This window comes from Strongylocentrotus purpuratus, unplaced genomic scaffold, assembly GCF_000002235.5.
Source record: "Strongylocentrotus purpuratus isolate Spur 01 unplaced genomic scaffold, Spur_5.0 spur5_scaffold_6, whole genome shotgun sequence".
NCBI lineage: Eukaryota > Metazoa > Echinodermata > Echinoidea > Camarodonta > Strongylocentrotidae > Strongylocentrotus > Strongylocentrotus purpuratus.
In genome coordinates, this window is record NW_022145612.1 from 53,963,533 (window position 1) to 53,971,484 (window position 7,952).

Consider the following 7,952-nt stretch of genomic DNA (forward strand, 5'->3'; position numbering starts at 1 on the left):
TCTATCTCTACATGCACTCCATGCCTTAAAGCATTAAGACAGAAGCTCAATGGGGCTTCCCTTTAATACTCTACAAGAGGTGTAGCACCAATTTTTAGCTGCATTTCAACTTTGGACATGTATCAAATGTGTACAGCATTAACTACATGACACATAATGTAGATCATTAGCTAAAATGGTAGCTCCTTTTCATACAAATTTGAAAAGAACAGGCCAAAGAAAAGTACAATGAATGCTACAAGTAAACGTACTTCGATATAAAACATTTTTCAAACAAAATTATCATTTAAGGCAGCCATTTCAATATTCAGCCATAAAAGCTGGTGGCATTTTGTAAAATAATAATTTAGGTACAATTGCATTTCTGGGCCTACTTTTAGGCCAATCAGAACTTTGCTATTTTGTTCATTTTTTGGTATGGAGTTTCAGGGGCAAATCACCCCACTCCATGTACATGTATGTGTTTCCAAGTCATTTTTCTAAATTATAGTCTTACTCCTCTAGTTGTATAGTAATAATAGTTTGATCTCAAATCAATGATTTTTTTATATTTAAAGTGCCTTCTTGTTTTGTTTAAACAGTGTTGAAATTACAGATAAAGTCACTGTGGTAAAAGAAGACTCGACTTACCGGTAATAAATAAATGAATAAATAAACAGCCTTTATTTTGTTATAAAGATTACCTGCCAACTGTACTTCAATCATAAGTATCATATTCATTATTATACGTTAATTATAAAGATTCTGTTTCCATGGAAATGATGATCCAGGGATTGATCTGCATCTGAAAATATACAGCAGTGGCAGTCCTGAAGAATAAGGATTAACAGCCATTCAGTCAATAAGCAAATTTTTAGCAAAATCTTTCATACAAAGTAACAAAAAGAGCTATTGAAAAAAAGGCTTTGTCTGTAATTATTTGTAGCTGGTTAAAGACGAATAGCGAGGAATTATCTTCCATCAGGAAGTAGGGTGGCATTTTTTTCTGCTTCATTCATCCGTTCAACAATCTACACAAGTTTACATAGTAACACAAATCACTCTAAATCTCAGTGCATTATAATTCCTTACTCCGTCCAATATAAAAACTCATGGATTGCGGAGATTGCTATCTTGTCTGTAACATACAGTGACCTTTACGCAATTCCTCGCCTGTCCACAGCATTGTACATTTCACGGAATTGCCAATCAGTAGTCTACATATTGAACAACGAAAACTATCTGTAATAAGTTCATTTTGTGAAGGATGGCTGGTAGATTCCCAGCATGTCATCGAACTGAAGAAAAATTTGATCTTTGTCGCATTTGTGATGGGAAATTGATTGCCATGTAGCCACTCTGGAAACTCAAGCTTTTCTTTGGAATCCAACAGATGCTTTGAAACATTGAATATCATTCAGAGGGCTTCAACAATGAAAGCAAATCATCACATCACAATCTTACATGCATTTTAATACACTGTATGAGTGTGTCGTATTGTACATTTGTAAGTGTGAAAGAGCTAGGGTTGCATCACTGTCTTGTTCACTTCAATCATTAAATCTAAAAGGATGTACAAGCATGGATCCATTTAATACTTTGAAATTCTGAACCTCCTATGATAGCTTTTTGTTTTCCTTTTTTTACTTTTTTACTTACTCTCTCCTCTTCCTCTTCCTATTCGTCTCCTACTTCTCATCCTTCTTCTTCTTTTTCTCCTCCTCTTTCTGCTCTTCCTTCACTTTCCCCTTCTTCTCCTTTTTCATGTATTACATGTATTGTATTACCTGATCTTCAAGGTAGCAGACCTCAGCTCTGATGAGCAGTCTGAATATATCAGTGCGAAGAGGATGCACTGGTCAGTCATCCCCCCATGTGAGTTATTTCTATCATTCAATTAATGTATGGTTTCCACTCCCTGGAATGCTAACCATGTCATCTTAATGCCTTCTGCATGCTTCACCATCGATCTCATGTGAGCAGTGTGCTATCGAAGTGAGGTGTGAATAACCTCAACACTGCAGAATCCATGCTCTGTAAGAGTATCTTCAATTAAATGTAAAAACCTACCAGTATGTTTGTATTCATTTTTAGTTTCATTCAAAATCATGTTTATAGTTACAAGTTATAATGTAGGACCCTATATGTTTACATGTATTTCTTTGTTCTCTCACACCATCTTCAACATACATGTTGTACTCAAATACAGGGACAATGCAAGACCTGACAAAGAAAAAAAATATCCACAACAATTGCAAGTGGTATAGATTCATAAATTACATGATGCAAAATTCAGTAAATCACAATGTTGGCATTTTATGAAAGTTCTATAGCAAGAGTTAATTACCTGATGGTATACATAAAGTGCATAAAAAGTACTCAAATTATACTTGAGTTAATGATACTCATAATAGGATACTAGAGGCAACAAAAAACCTCACACTCAGAAGGATGGTTTTGATGTACATGTCGAATAACAAGGTAACAAAAATGGTTTCATATCCGGAGTAGATCACTGTTGTTATTGTATTTAAATCATTAAAAGTTGATGCATAAGTGTACATAAGGCTCCTAAGCTACTAGAAATTCATTCTTTTTAGCTTAAGGTTTCCTTCATTGTATGTATGAACCTATATTTATTTGAAGCTATAAAGAAATTGACCAAGAGAATAACTCATGTAAAGATCTATTAGAAATGCATGTTACAATATGATGCAGCTGGCTTAACAACTCATATCAAAAACTCCTTTCTTGAAGCTGAATATTGTTTGACGTAACATTGCCACTAAAATAATATATAACCACTTATCTTTTTATTTGTTTATTTATTCATTCATTTTATTTTAAAAGGGTAGCTCTCTCAGTACTGAAACTGAAACTGTAATATATCCTCAGATTTATGCCACAAATATTGGTTTTATGGTGATACTGATAGTTAATAAAAGTTTAATTACCTGAACTTACATGTATTTGAGTATCATATTAAATGGTGCTCTGATTTGGTAAGGGTGTACTTCAGATTGGCAAATAGTAAATCTTATTAATTGCATATAGGTCTAAATATTAGTTTAAGTAGCAAATGTACTAATACAGGGGTTTGAAATATCTGCACTTTTCTTTGATATAATAATTTATTATATATGCCTGTATAAAAATGATATGCACTTGAGCACTTCTACATGTAGGTATGACAAAGTTTTGCAAAGTATGCAAAGATTGGTACTTGTCTTTTCCCCCGATTTCTTTCCTTTTCTTCTTTTTCTCATCTCTTCTTCTCTTTCAAGAAAATATTCAAATACATGTATATCAAAATCAGATACGAGATAAACTTCATAACAGCAATGAAACACATATTTTCAGTACTACAGCAGTAAACAATTCAAGCACTGAGAGCCGAAAGGGCATTAAAGGACACATTTATATTATAGCTAACACCCTTTTGGCTTTCCGATACACATTCATTGTGAGGGAGATCCCTCGGAGCTAACCCATTATCCCAATTACTACATAATAAAAACACAGATAGTGTTCCTTACAACTGACATCACACGTCACTGGTATTAGCGGGATGACCCGTGTTGCTTGGCTGCAGTCAGCTACATGTACGTGTTCTGCCTAAGAAACAGCACACGATGTCATATCCTATCGTTACCATGATAACGGCATACAGGTGCCATATGAATTACTAAATGCAAAGAACTTTGACTCGTTTAACATGTACTGTACGCCTAATCAGTCAAATACTAAACTAGTCATTGCAAGTCAACTCATGTGGAATAGAATTAGTTCCTTCAGTCAGAATATTATTTACACTTCATTTAGTTAATCCAACGGAAAAGAGAAAAATATTCATATTCATACACAAAGTATGAATATTCAGTTTGCTGGCTTCCCATTTAAATAAGATATTTTAATGTCAATTCCTACATAACCATCTTGATATTATGATGCTTACATGTACATGTAGTTCAATTCTCTTTCAAATTGTTGCACCATTGAATCATTGATGCATAATTAATAATACTTAATACAATCAAAATAGGATTTTAAAAATATATGGCACTAAATTCAAACTGCACCATTGATTAACTTTTTTTTGAAATTTTGCAGTTATGAATTAGAGTCATCTGTTTGGAGCCACAGGGGCATTCAGTTAACTCATATACTTTGTTTAATACAGAATTAAACCCTTGTTGCTCAAATCAGACAGAACAGCTTTGTGTCACTTCATATATCCGCTTGCTGCTTCAACAAGATTATGCTACAGTATGGAACAGGCACATTTCTGAACCCAAACTACATATTAAATCCCTCCTTTCCTTTTTCCTTTCTTAAATTAAATTTGAAAATCATGTTATAAGCTAAATGTCCTAAAGTTACCAGTAGATAGTCGAGTCACTTTTAGTCAGAGTGGTAATATAATACTACATAAATTCATATTGCCTTCTCATAAATCAAACATGAGATGCTTATTACTTCAAATTCTGGTTCTCGAGTACCCAACTCACTTTTTATAGGCAAAGATATGATATATTTCTTGAAGGATGAGGTTGTGTCTATCCCTCTCCCTCCCCTCCTTTTTGACTGTCTCTCTCATTTTCTCTTTTGCTCTCTGTACATCTCATGTTCTTACCTTTCAATCTATCCCATATCTCTCACTCTCTATCTCTCCATCTCTCTACCTCTCTTCATCTTACTTCCCTCTCTTTAATTTGTCTGTGATGCTTCTCATTCAAGTCCAGTCCAATCCCCCTTCCCCAATCATCTCTGACTGTCCTTCTCTCTGGCACTCTTAATATTATTTACCCCTCTGCAGTTTGTCCACTTTGCTTTTTAGTCACATCCAGCCTTCTCTCTCTCTATCCCCCCCCCCCCCCCCCTCCCCCTCTCTCTCTCTTCTCCATCCATCACTCTATATTTCTTCTTCCCATCTCTCCATTTAGTACTACTTAAGATTTAATGAGAGGAGTGCCTCCAACCTCTCAAGATCGTGGTTGTCATTTAGTGTGAGAGAGTTACAACGTAGTGTTACCATTTGAATATAAGGTCACTTTGCAGTATGAGTCACTTTTCTTTACTCACTTTTCTGTTTTTTCGTTTCATACTCTCTACAACTCTTCAAGGTGTCAATTTTTCTTTTTGTTTAAAACATAAAACTATTGATTGCACACATAATAAAATAGATCAGGTTAAAGTTCCATATAACATTCTCTGCATGCGATGTTGGCCAAATACCTTTGCAAGTTGGGTACATATTGTATATCGATGAGGGGATACTATATATTTCTATTTCAAATGAAGGAACTACTGGACTTTCCTTCATTAAGCAGAGGAAGAATATTTTAACTAAACAAAAGTATTCCATATGAAACTCACATTTATCCAACTTGTTATCATATGTTATCAATATTACTCATGGTAGTCCTACATGATTTCCTTGGGGTCCTGACTGTGTGAGGGTAATCCTAATTTGTAACGGGAGCACCTGACTGTAGTACAGCAGGGAAGGCAAGTGTGGGAGAGAATTATCTTCCATGACCTCAAATATAACCATTCTACATGTACCTCAATCAACATTGCAGAAATCCTCTCAACTCTTAACAATCTAAATCTAATGTGTAGCGTAGCCTCATGTTCATGAAGGCAGACGACATTAAAACAGGTTTCACTTTTAAAAGTACATCTTTACAAATAATATGCGCCATATTCTTTCAATATGTAAGTGGAATTTTATTTATTTTTTGTGGGTGACATTTGAAGTGATTATAAGGATATCAGTGTTTGTGTCTACAAAAACATGTCTGACTGGGTTATATCCTCGTTAGATCTCTCCCACCCTGAGGCCATCGGCTTTATCTCACCTCCACTCTATCCAAACTTCCTTCCACCAGCTCATCTGAAAATATGGGTCAAGTTTTCCAATCCTGGGCCTTGCCCACTGGCACAACTTCAGCATATCCTCACCCACACTGCACCTCCACGTTTCCTTCGAACACAATCTATACACTCGAGGAAGCCAGGCTGTACAAGCGCTGTACCTGGTTTGGTAAGAACGCGGCAGGGAGAACGGACCTGCACCATTCTCATGAAGATCAAGTGTAAGGGCGCCAAGATAAGTTGAGACGAGTCAACTGTAATTCTATTACCTGAGATGAGCTGGTGACAGGTAAACCTGTCATCAAAGAATGTCCACTATCGAACTCCTCTCAGGCCACTCACTAGGCACAGGTGTTAGGAACATTCATATAGGTACACTGATATCATGAAAAATGGGAAAATTTTGATTTCCTTTGTTAAAGGGAGTAGAATAGACATCTATGAACGACTCATATGGATGGGAGCAGAGAGTAGTTCATTCTGGAAGGCTCTAGTCTAAAAGAGCTCTGGTTAATGATCTGGTTAAAGAAAATAAGAAGTGCAAAAAAAAGGGGGGGGGGAGGAAAAACCATCAACAATAAAATTTGTGTCTACCAAGAAATCTAAGTGTTGTGAGCCTATATTCTTAAAACTAAATTTTGTATTTTCCTCTGAGTAATTGAACAGTCATTTATTCATATTATACACGAGAATTCATGAGCTACATGAATCTACATCAATTCATGTATAATGCAAGAAGATCCTCTGTAATTATATATGCTGTTTGACACGTTTAGAGGAACTGAAGACTCAAAATTGTAAGAAATGTGCGTGATGGGTATTAAAGGGAAACCCCCTAATATCCCACGTTTAGGAAATTGCATAAGACAAAATCTGATCTCTTGATTCCTACCTTGTGTCTTATTATGCAAGTCCTTTGCCATATGGCTTCCAAGTAATGAATCGGGACCGCACTGCACAGCATGTAATACATACTGCCGTGATCAGTCATGCTTTAAATGCGAGTGTACTGTCTCACAGCTCAATCTGGCTAAAAGCAGCACTTACAGTAATACTGCATAAAACAAAACTAACCTCCATCTTACATTAGCAGTGCATTCCATCTTCAGTAGATCCATGACGCAAGAATAGTAAACCATGCACTTCTGTGCACATTGTGATCACGTGTTGTTCCATTAACACTGCAACATCAGTGCATCTGTGAATACACTACAGTAGTGCAATAATGTTCAAAAGTATAAAGTCCAAATGATTACGAATCACTTCCCTACTTATAACACTTGTAATTTAAGAGTTATTTGTACTGTGGTACAATTGATATTATTCTCTTTCTAATCAAAATTCAACACTGACTTTTCGATCACTTTTCTTAAAAACTTCAGTCAATTTTTATTTTCATTTTTTATTTTGGGGGGGGGGGAGGGGTACTCTCTGAGCCAAATTAATAAACAACTCAACTTTATACACATGACCATGTCAAAATGTAAAATGTTAAGTGTAAGCACATACCTGAGCCAATGGCCCAAGCATTTGTCCTAAAATTGAACTCTCCAGACAAATACATGTAGCTCCTTGACAAAGGGGAACATTACGTTAACAATAATGGTGGAATGTACTAGCAGCATCACATCATGGCAAACATGAGTGCTATACTTGTTAATATTATGTAAACAACATTTTTACCATAAATCCTCAATAATAATAATCTAATAATACTATTTAACATTCTATGTCTTCTTGAATCTAAAAGGTTTACTTTATTATGACATTTTTTAGGAGGCTGCCAACATGCCAATCATAAAATTGTGTTATGGGGCACAGAAAGTCTACTCTTGTAAACAACGGGAAATAATAAATCACGTTGGCTTTCAAGACAGGGAAGTTTGTGTAACAAAATGTTTCTAAGGGCAGAGGAACCGTGGAGAGCGTACAAGGGAGTGTGCCACGCTGACAGATAAGATTCGGGTTGCAAATAAGCTTTGTCAACTGCTTAACGCTGATAATAAAAGTGAATAAACATGCGTTTCAAGCGCAACAGCACTGTTTCTGTGTAGCAAGTAAATGTTGTCGCCACCACAACCACCAAAACTCTGAAA